Below are 12077 nucleotides of genomic sequence, written 5' to 3'. Positions count from 1 at the left end.
GTGGGCTCCGGCGCTGAGGCCACATCAAAGTTTCAACATGTCAGCTGTTTTGGACAGCTGTCGTGCGCGCAATAGCGGCGGGTGAAATCGCTATTCACCCACGGCTATTAACCTGTTATGCCACTGTCAAACGCAGACAGCGGCATTTAAGTACCGCATGGAATTTTTTTTTACACCATTTAGATAAAAAATAACCTAGTCATAGGTGTCTATGAACTCGTACTGACCTGTAGAATCATAATGGCAGGTTAGTTTTAGCATTTAGTAAACCTAGCAAAAAAAAAAAAAGTGTGGGATTGCACTTTTTTTGCAATATCGCCGCACTTGAAATTTTTTTTCCCGTTTTCTATTACATGACATGTTAAAATGATGACATTCAAAAGTACAACTCGTCACGCAAAAAATAAGCCCTCACATGGCCATATTGACGGAAAAATAAAAATATTCTGGCTCTGGAAAGGAGGTGAGCGAAAAACGAAAACACAAAAATGAAAAAGGGCCGCGGGGTGAAGGGTTTAAAAAATGGCAAGAACATATAAATCCTTCACATTGCATTACGTACCGTAGAGTCACCAGCAGACGTTCCTCGGGGGAAATCGATTTACGGAGCTGCGTGTCCTGCCTGGAAATGGTTCCTTCCACCAGACGCAACAGATATCGGAAGCTGTTTTGTGACATCCTTGTGTATTCAAAGTATTTATCCTGGTTCTCATTTAATTCGCCAAACAGACAGTGATAGGCTCCACGACTCTCTCGGACTTCCACTATCGGGTGTAGCCAAAAACGCCGATGACTCCTTCTCCGTAGTTTGTCCCTTTTCCTCTGTTCATGACAGGCAATAGCATATGCAATAGCAAGTGCTAATTCCAGCTCAAATTTTAGGTAGATAATCTCCATGGGACGATCCATCTTGATGCTCTATGGTTGGAAATAATCTATGCCGGGGTATATATACCACTATTACATTAATACCCACCCTCATCTACCCATTGGTGGCATTATCTATTTTCTGAACACTAGACCCACCCTCTTCTATTCATTGGTGGTGTTTATCTACTGTCTAGACACTAAATTGTTACATCATTGTTTGACAACGCATGCGTCGTAAAACGCTGCGTTTTTTGGTAAAACGCACCAAAAACGCACCAAAAACGCAGCGTTTTACAACGCATCCGTCCGACGCGTGCGTTTAAAAAGGTGCGTTTTAGCGTGCGTTTTTGATGCGTCGTGCGTTGCGTCTGCGACGCAGCGTCGAATGACGCTAATGTGAACGTAGCCTAAAGAAGAATATAATGCTGTCAGCTGACAATGAATTAAGGCTTGCAAAAGACATCAAAACCAATAAAAAAGGATTTTGGGGATATGTTAAAAGTAAAAGAAAATTCAAAGATGCTGTAGGATTTTTACAGCATGGAAATGATGAAATGGTAAGAAAGGATGTTGAGAAGGCTGAACTTTTACATTCCTATTTTGCATCTGTTTTCTCTCAGAAAGGAAATGTAACATCAACTGATTTTCACTATCCTATTAAGGGAATAGAAGAATCCAGGATATATATAAATAGAAAGAGAGTGAGGAAACACTTAACTAACATAAATTAATTCAAGTTTCCAGGTTCAGATGAATTACACCCCAGAGTACTGAAGGAGATAGCAGAAGAAATTTTTGAACCACTCTCCATAATCTTTGAAAATTATTGGAGAACAGGAGAAGCCCAGAAGACTGGAGAAGAGCAAATGCTGTTCCTAGCTTCAAAAAGGGGAAGAAGGTGGTTCCAAGGAGCTATAGGCCGGTGAGTCTGACATCTATACCAGGAAAGATCTTTGAGCAAATTATTAAACAACATGTACGTAAGTACCTGGATAAGAATAAAGTGATTAAACAAAGTCAGCATGGGTTTGTAACTAATAAGTCATGTCAGACTAACTTAATTTCCTTCTATGACAGAATCACTGACTGGGTGGATCAGGGAAATGCAGTAGATATAGTATATCTTGACTTCAGCAAAGCATTTGACAAAGTATCTCACACAATCCGTATTGAAAAAATGACTAAGTATGGAATGGACAAGGCAACTGTTAGGTGGATTCATAACTGGCTTAGTGATCGGACCCAAAGAGTGGTCATAAATGGCTGCACATCCAGTTGGAAGAATGTCTCAAGTGGGGTACCACAGGGCTCTGTCCTGGGCCCTGTATTGATCAACATCTTTATCAATGATTTAGATGAAGGAATTGAGGGTAAACTGATTAAATTTGCTGATGACACAAGGCTAGGAGGGATAGCTAATACTAGAGAAGAGCGAGAGGATTCAAAAATATATCAATAAACTGGAGCAGTGGGCAGCAACTAACAGAATGATTTTTAACAGGGAAAAATGCAAAGTACTACATCTGGGCAATAAAAATGAAAAAAGCATATACAGAATGGGAGGAATAAGGCTAAGCAACAGCACATGTGAAAAAGAACAAATAAACAAAAATGAGTGGCGCTACAAAGCCCAGGGTAGTATGCCTGCCGCAGGTACAACAACCACCACAAAAGATTGTAAAAAATATATAGTATTAAATAGATGACTGCATAAAAAATTATTATGCGTGCATCGGTACCCGCGCTGGTATAACTAATTCTAAACAAAATCTCCTAATAGTAGCAGCAAAATCAGCGAACAGCTATGAATCCTAAAGTTCAATGTCCGACAGTGTCAGCCCCCATACACATATTATGGAAGTACCTCGTTTTATTTATAGAAAAAGCCGGAATCTAGGTACATACATTGCCCCTACGGTACAAAATAGGTCCGGCTCTATTCAAACCACTCTCTTACAGAACACTCTGAGAGGTTTTTTCCCTTGTAAAAAATGTAATATGTGTAAAAAGACTCAAACACATAAGCAATCGAAGATTGGTAAGACTGAATTGAGGATTGAGGAATTCATAACATGCTCATCTACAGGGGTTATCTATACCATCACATGCCCCTGTAATAAAATATATGTTGGACGTACTAAAAGATCTTTACGGGTTCGAATTAATGAACATATGCGGAATATTAACAATAAATTCTTGGGTCACCCACTCTCGAAACACTTTGTTGAACAGCATGAGGGTAGTATATGAAGTATGAAGATTTCGGGAATTGAAAAAATACATCCACATTGGAGAGGAGGAGACTTTATTAAATCCATGTCAAGATCAGAAACAAAATGGATTTTTATTTTGGACACCATTATCCCCAAGGGATTGAACTGCGGGATTTAACTTTTTGGGTTTCAATAATTATTATAACGGTTGGCGTCTATATAAGGACTGATATGTGGAGGTAGGGACCATACCTGAGGAAGGAGACTGACGTCTCCGAAACGCGTTGTTAGTTCTTTTGGTCCTTATCGCCATCCGTACTTTACCCCCCGTCACGTGCGCGGTCACACGGCTCACTACGGCACACAGGTCCTGCGCAGGCGCCGTTTTCATTACCCGCACAGAGGGGGATCGCATTCGTTGCTGAGACAACGTGGCACCGTTCAGCAGGGTGTAACAGTTCGGTACCAGTCAGGCAGCGAAGCGGCATCTGGTGGACTCTTCCATGCAGTGGATCTCTATTCAGGATTATCATCATTCCCCTCGTGGATCCCAGACAGGGGTAAGAACTGTGTATCCAGTTTAATAGCGTGTGTATGGGGGCTGACACTGTCGGACATTGAACTTTAGGATTCATAGCTGTTCGCTGATTTTGCTGCTACTATTAGGAGATTTTGTTTAGAATTAGATATACCAGCGCGGGTACCGATGCACGCATAATAATTTTTTATGCAGTCATCTATTTAATACTACATGTGAAAAAGACTTGGGTATAATAATAGATCACAGACTGAATATGAGTCAACAGTGTGATGCAGCAGCTAAAAGGCAAATACTATTCTGGGATGTATTAACAGAAGCATACAGTCTAGATTGCGCAAAGTCATTATTGCCCTCTACTCCTCTTTGGTCAGACTTCCTCTGGAATACTGTGTGCAGTTTTGGGCACCACATTTTAAAAAATACTTCAACAAACTGGAGCAAGTTCAGAGAAGAGCGACCAGAATGGTGACTGGTCTGCAAACCATGTCCTATGAGGAACGTTTACAGGATTTGGGAATGTTTAGCTTGTAGAAAAGAAGACAGAGGAGACTTAATAGCGGTCTACAAATATCTCAAGGGCTGTCACATTGTAGAAGGATCATCTTTATTCTCATTTGCACAAGGAAAGACTAGAAGCAATGGGATGAAACTGAATGGGAGGAGACACAGATTAGATATTAGAAAAAACTTTTTGACAGTTAGGGTGATCAATGAGTGGAACAGGCTGCCACGAGAGGTGGTGAGTTCTTCTTTGAGCAGGGGGTTGGACCAGATGACCCAGGAGGTCCATTCCAACTCTATCATTCTATGATTCTATGAAACCTGGCAATGCGAATGCCGCTGGCACAGGTGGGGGTGAGTATAGGTGTCTTTATTTTAACAGGGGCAAACATTCCTAGTGAAAAGTGGTTGTCCTAGATCATGAAATATTTCATAAAAACAAGACACAAAGTTATAAAGTGTCGGGAACATCCACAGAGATCGGGACAGCAGAACCGGGGACGTCAGTAACAGATAATGATAGAACATTAATATCTCCTGATAGTGACAACACGGAGCCGGCGACTGCCATAATGGACACTGTAAGTTAACAGAGCAGGGAGCGACATCAGGAGGGAAGTGAGCCAATGTAATCCAATACAGAGATCCTGATATAGCGACACAGACGGAACACGTTGTCTCCTGGAATGGGACCGCAGCACTGAGGGGGTTAAAGGGAACCTGTCACCCCGTTTTTTGAAGATGAGCTAAAAATAGCGTTAAATAGGGGCAGAGCTGGGCGTTACATTAGTGTCTTTGTGTGCCTTTATTACCCACCTATGCTGCTGAAATACCTTTGTAAAGTCGCCGTTTTGGGCTGTCACTCACGCTGGTCTGGTCCTATGGGCGTGGTGACAGCGCTGTTTCTCCCCCAGATCAGGCTCATCATTCCGTTGGTGGCGTAGTGGTGTGCGCATGTCCAACAGAGAATATCCACTGCCCAGGAGATGAAAAAGAGCGCGATCTGCGCTATTCAGCCGTTTACCGGTGGGCGCGGCCATCTTTCCTGTGGCCGCGCGTGCGCAGATGGAGCGCTCTGCTGCCCGGGGCTTCAGGAAAATGGCTGCGGGATTCCGCGCGTGCGCAGATGGAGATCGCGGCGGCCATTTTCCTGAAGCCCCGGGCAGCAGAGCGCTCCATCTGCGCACGCGCGGCCACAGAAAGATGGCCGCGCCCACCGGTAAACGGTTGAATAGCGCAGATCGCGCTCTTTTTCATCTCCTGGGCAGTGGATCTTCTCTGTTGGACATGCGCACACCACTACGCCACCAACGGAATGATGAGCCTGATCTGGGGGAGAAACAGCGCTGTCACCACGCCCATAGGACCAGACCAGCGTGAGTGACAGCAGAAAACTGCGACTTTGCAAAGGTATTTCGGCAGCATAGGTGGGTAATAAAGGCACACAAAAGACACTAATGTAACGTCCAGCTCTGCCCCTATTTACCGCTATTTTTAGCTCATCTTCAAAAAACGGGGTGACAGGTTCCCTTTAATGTCCTCTTCCCCCGCCCAGTAGTGGGGAATCTCCATCACCTACCTCCAGAGCCGGCGTCAGCATCCGGCGTACCCGGGCAAGTGCCGGAGCCCTGGCGAGACGGGGGGGCCCACTTAAGGTAGTAACAGTACAGACACGGACGGTACTACACTGATGACCTGGGGGGCCCCCGCAGCCAGACTACATCCGGCTGTGCTGTGTGTGTATTAGTATACAAGATCAGCTCCGTGATCTCCGTCTCCCAGCCAGGACTCGGAGGTGGAGCCATCCCTGGCAGCAGGCGCGGCACAGATCTATATCTGTGACTGAGTTTCGCTGCGCAGTTGCTGGAATACTCACCACATCGTCACCGTGGATATGAAGAGTCACTTCCGGTCCGGCGGTCGTCTGTGTCGTCACTTCCAGGTGAGCTCAGGCGCTCAGCGATCGTCCACTGTCCAGCCAGGTCCGGCGCCAAGCAGGAAGACGATGACGAGCATGAGCAGCCAGTGAATGGTGCACCCGGGCCGTCCCTGTACAACGTGGGCGACGGCGTGAGTGATGGTGAAAGTCTTCCTTCCAAGTTCCAGGCTGGTCCCAAAGCATTGCGGGGGGATGCAGCCTGGGAGGACAAGGTGCGACTGTACGGGGACACCACAGACCTACAGTATGGCATCTGAGTGATGCTGAGTGTGGGTGGGACTTATAGACTATATATTACATGACAGCCTGTGCTATATACTCCGTGGGCTGTGCTATATAGTCCGTGGGCTGTGCTATATACTCCGTGGGCTGTGCTATATACTACGTGGCTGTGCTATACACTACGTGGGCTGTGTTATATGCTATGTGGGCTGTTATACACTACATGGGCTGTGCTATATACTACGTGTCTGTGCTATATACTATCTGGGTTGTGTTATATGCTATGTGGGCTGTTATACACTACGTGGCTGTGCTATATACTACGTGGGCTGTTATACACTACGTGGCTGTGCTATATACTACGTGGGCTGTTATACACTACGTGGCTGTGCTATATACCACGTGGGCTGTGCTATATACTACGTGGGCTGTGTTATATGCTACGTGGCTGTGTTATATTTCTCTCCTGTATCTGTGCATTATGAATCGTGGTATATGTTAAAGGGGGGACCCACTGAGACTCTTTCGCCCGGGGCCCTCAGAAACCTGGAGCCGGCCCTGCCTACCTCCACACCACATATATGGCTGTTCTGTGCGCACAGGACCTGTGATGAGGTCACAGGAGGGGAGGAGTCAGGGGTCACATGATCAGGGGCCTCAGTGTATGCAGGACTCTGCTGTGCTGGTTGTCATGGTGCTGGATGAGGGGAAGTTTATGTGTGGGATCCAGAGGGGTTTACATTGTGGATGTAGCAGATCCGTGTGTGTACGGAGCACAGCCGCACGTGTATGAGGTGTACGAAGTGGAGCCGTGTGTGTACGGAGCAGAGGCGTTTGTGAAGGGATCAGAGCCGTGTGTGTACGAGGTGTACGGAGCGTAGCCGCGTGTGTACAGAGCGAAGCCATGTGTGCGAGGTGTACAGAGCAGAGCCATGTGCAGGGCCGGACTGAGCATCGGGCAAATGCCAGAAGGGCCGGTGCTTGTAGTGGGCCGCTCGATCGGCGCATGCTGGCTGAGTGGCAAGTACCAGTGGCAGAGAACAGCAGCACGCAAGATGAAAGGTAATACCTGCCGGTGGAACTGCTTCCCTAGCTCCCACTGGAAGCACACAGTCAGCGCGGTTACATTATCTCCTGCTCTGATCTCTCTGCTTTCATTTGGCAGAGAAGGAGAGACCGGGGGAGGTGCCAGGACAGAGCTGCTATGAGCAGGAGAACCTGAAGAGCTGCACATGGACATCGGCCTGCTCTGCAACACAGTGACAGAAGTGTGTGTGTGTGTGTAGTCTGTGAGTGCGTAAAACATGAGTGCATAGTATCTGTAGTGTGTGTGTAATGTGTGTGCGGTATCTGTAGTGTGTGTGTGTAATGTGTGTGCGATATCCGTAGTGTGTGTGTAATGTGTGTGCGGTATCTGTAGTGTGTGCAATGTATGTGTGGTATCTGTAGTGTAATACTTGTGTGTGCGGTATCTGTGGTGTGTGTGTGTAATGTGTGTGCGGTATCTGTAGTGTGTGTGTAATGTGTGTGCGATATCTGTAGTGTGTGTAATGTGTGTGTGGTATCTGTAGTGTAATACTTGTGTGTGCGGTATCTGTAGTGTGGGTGTGTAATGTGTGTGCGGTATCTGTAGTGTGTGTGTAATGTGTGTGCGGTATCTGTAGTGTGTGTGTAATGTGTGTGCGGTATCTGTAGTGTGTGTGTAATGTGTGTGCGGTATCTGTAGTGTGTGTAATGTGTGTGTGGTATCTGTAGTGTAATTCTTGTGTGTGCGGTATCTGTAGTGTGTGTGTAATGTGTGTGCGGTATCTGTAGTGTGTGTAATGTGTGTGCGGTATCTGTAGTGTGTGTGTAATGTGTGTGCGGTATCTGTAGTGTAATACTTGTGTGTGCGGTATCTGTAGTGTGTGTGTAATGTGTGTGTGGTATCTCTAGTGTAATACTTGTGTGCGGTATCTGTAGTATAATACTTGTGTGTGTGGTATCTGTAGTGTGTGTGTAATGTGTGTGCGGTATCTGTAGTGTAATACTTGTGTGTGCGGTATCTGTAGTGTGTGTGTGGTATCTGTAGTGTAATACTTGTGTGTGCGGTATCTGTAGTGTAATACTTGTGTGTGTGGTATCTGTAGTGTGTGTGTAATGTGTGTGGTATCTGTAGTGTTTGCGTGTGTGTAATACTTGTGTGTTTGTGTGTAATACATGTGTGTGTGTAATACTTGTGTGTGTGTGTAATAATGAGTAATGTGTACATAATGAGCCTGTGTTGTCCACCATGTGTGCTGTGTACATGTATGATGTGTGTGACTATATGTGTATGTAATGAGTCTGTGTTGTCCACCATGTGTGCTGTGTACATGTATGATGTGTGTGACTATATGTGTATGTAATGAGTCTGTGTTGTCCACCATGTGTGCTGTGTACATGTATGATGTGTGTCTGTGTGACTATATGAAGTGATGAGCCTGTGTTGTCCAGCATGTGTGCTGTGTACATGTATGTGTGTGTCTGTGACTTTTTGATGTGTATATAATGAGGTTGTGTTGTCCAGCATGTGTGCGGTGTACATCATATATGAAGTGTATGTAATTCATTGTATCTGGGCTGGTGAATTTTTTTTGTGCCAGGGCTGCTTTTTGGTCCCAGTCCGGCCCTGGCCATGTGTGTACAATGTGTACGGAGCAGAGCAGTGTGTGTGTATGAGGTGTATGGAGCGGAGCAGTGTGTCTACAGAGCAGATCCTTGTATGAGGTGTAAGGAGCAGAGTCGTGTATGGTGTGTAGTAGAAGCTACAACTCCTGCAGATCCTTTAATGTTGCTGTAAGCCTCTTGACAGCCTCCTGGACCAATTTCTTTCTTGTCTTTTCATTAATATTTAAGAGATGTCTAGTTCTAGGTAATATCACTGCTTCGACAAGTTTAAGCCACTTCTTGATGACGTCTTCAGTGTTCTATGGTATATCTAACACCTTGAAAAAATGTTTGTACCCTTCTCCCAATTGATAACTTTCAACAATGAGATTCCTTGCCGTGTTGTAAGCTGTTTACAGACTATGGTTTTTGCTGTAAAATGTAACTACGAAAATGTCAGGAAAATCCTTAGAACAGCTAAACTTTATATCCAGTTAATCAAAATCACTTTAATGGTATCTGTGTACTGATTACTATGTAACATGAATGTGAATGTTATTGGCTAATTCAACCACCACAAACCCAATTATACGAGGGTATTCACACTTATGCCACTACATAATTTTAGTGTTTTTATTTTACTCTTTAAAATTATGTTTGTTCTCAATGGATTTATACAGATTATGGGTGACATCAAATGTGGAAAATGTACTAGTACATAGTTAGAACTTTACTGGCTGCATAGACCTCAGACCTCAACCCCATCAAATACCTAGGATGAACTAGAACAGAGATTGTGAAGCTAGGCCTCCAGTACAGCATCAGTGTGTGACCTCACAAATGGTCTTCTGCATGAATAGCTAAAAGGCACACATCCTCACTCCAAAATTATGTAGAAAGCGTTCCCAAATGAGAGAAAAACTGTTATAGCTGTAAATGGTTGACAGTCTTCCCACACTGTGCGTGACAGTAAGTGCAACACGAGGGGAAGGAAGCCCAAAGGCTAAGGAAAGGGGGAGTGGAAATCATTAGGCAGATCTAATAGTACCCTGCCTCCCCTACCATACATCCCTATATTGGTTCCACACCAAAAGTTGAGCAGGAACCTAAGCCCTATATATCCCTAGAGCTAGGCCCTGAATAGGTAAGAGGTGGATGAGCGCTGGTCAGTCCCCACTGTACACTAAAGAGAAGAAGGGAGACAAAGGGGAAGCAACTTAGCTTGAGCAGACTCAGAGAGGTAGCAACAAATGTGTCCAACAGCACCAGGGAGGAAGTAAGCCGACTGCTATAGCTCCAAGTCTTCACAAGGGAAAATGTGAATATCACCAGTGACACCCTGAAGCAGACTGAGAGTCTATAAACACCCAGGTCCAGGTGTGTCAATTAGAGCTGGAGGGAGGTTGCCACTGTGTCCAAAAGTCAGAAGGATTAAGAAGAGACCTTTTGCAGCCAGATGCAAAGCAACTGTCTGTGGCATCTGACACACCCGTGACACTTACTACATAATGCCTATAGATTGTAATGCAAGCTTTTCTATTAATTAGATGAGACAAGCTGGGTATTAGACAATTGCCCAGATAACTGCATAGTATAGCAGCGTATCGCCATATCCAATCTCAGATTTGGACGAAACAGAGAGGCAGCACACAAATTATTTAAGATGCAAATATACTATATAAATAGGCATGAATTATTCTGTGGTTGAACACACACTGAATGGTCACTTCATTTTGTTCATCTATTCATTCACAGTTAGAGCTTCCCTACATACAAATTAGACACCTGAACCAAGAAAGTAGCATAAAATCAAGTTTTATATGCATCAGTTTTTATGAATTAAAAATAAAATGATAAACATAAGCAATATGAGCAATTTTCAATTATTAATCATAATCGGTGCTAGAATAATCATGTGCAGTATTTCAGAAACTGTCACCCTTTTTCAGTTTTTTTTATGAGAGTATGAAATTATGTGAATCATTAAAAAACAACATCCACTGAAATGGGATTCTGTGGATGTTCAGAACTCATCCATGAAACGAATAAGAGGAGGATGTTGATTGTTCTGAGGAACAGGCGGTACATTCCAACTAACGTATCCAAACACCATTTATTGTTCCTTTGCAAAAATCGCCTCTAAGTGTATGTGCACACGATCAGTAAACATTTTGGGTTGGACTCTGTGTACTTGTGCAGCATCCAACCTGCAGCGTTCTTATGTCATTGCATAGTGGATGGGATTTCAAGAAATCCCATGCCCACTATTCGTCCAGAGACACCCGCGGCTCACCCGCAGAGACAGACATGCAGCTCGTCTGTCCAGACCGCAGCATGTCTATTTATCTTGTGGAGACGCGAGCCTCCCCAAGATAAATTTCACCCATACAATGCATTGGATTTGGTGAATCCGCCTGGTTCAGTGATCACATGCGGATTCACCTGCGTTCAATAGCAGGCAGTGCTTTCGATGCAGCGAACATGCTTAGCGTCCAAAGCGCTGCCAATTCCTAACTGTGTGCACATACCCTAACAGTGGACGACCAATTCCAATGTCATTAGTGTATAAATAAAATAAATGAAAGACTCATGTAGGCAAAAATCTATTTTTTTTTGCAGAATAGGCAAGATGATATCCTGCTCTCATAAGTCCCGCACTTCATATCTATGTCATGGCAAAGTGAAGTCATTCATAAAGCAAAAAAAAACCCAATGCTCTACTAGATAGCTTTCTCCAGTAAAGTAATTAATCAATGTATACGTGCATTGTTCATTGGTAATCGCATATAGACTTGGTTGAATTTTCCAAATTTCTGCATGTGAATACTTTTCTGCCCAATGATGACAAAAGTATTCTGGGAGTGATACTTATATTGGCTAACCACAAAATAATAGATGTTTGCAAGCCTTCAGAGCACAGAGACTCCTACTTCAGGCAGGATTACAAATGAATTAATAAGAAAAAGGCACAACATATAAGATATTACAGCAGGACATTTGTTCATAAGGCTGCGAGGGGTGATGCCTTCTAAAGATGAGCCAAAGAAATTAAATTAGGCATTTTCCTAGCGAGTCATAAATCCAGGTGATAAATTGAGTCCTAGTGTCAAAGAATTGAACATCTCTATCAGTTTGAATTCCCAAATTTTTCTTTCTCTGTCAT

The 12077-nt window shown here is 44.2% G+C and overlaps 2 protein-coding genes across 4 annotated transcripts in view; both read right to left on the bottom strand.

Moving 5' to 3' along the window:
* Positions 1–6145, bottom strand: part of LOC143767416 (zinc finger protein 253-like) — a 29778-nt gene extending 23633 nt beyond the window's left edge. Inside the window, exon 1 of the mRNA XM_077255750.1 lies at positions 6002–6145. The gene's annotated coding sequence lies outside the window, so the exon portion shown is untranslated. The remainder of the gene's footprint in view (positions 1–6001) is intronic.
* The window catches only part of LOC143767341 (uncharacterized), an 855449-nt gene that overhangs the window by 96658 nt on the left and 746714 nt on the right, over positions 1–12077 (bottom strand). The gene's annotated exons all lie outside the window — the stretch shown is intronic.

The sequence above is a fragment of the Ranitomeya variabilis genome, chromosome 4, assembly GCF_051348905.1.
Source record: "Ranitomeya variabilis isolate aRanVar5 chromosome 4, aRanVar5.hap1, whole genome shotgun sequence".
Taxonomy (NCBI): domain Eukaryota; kingdom Metazoa; phylum Chordata; class Amphibia; order Anura; family Dendrobatidae; genus Ranitomeya; species Ranitomeya variabilis.
Note: the sequence above shows the minus strand (reverse complement) of the source record. Positions and strands in the feature narration are given on the sequence as shown.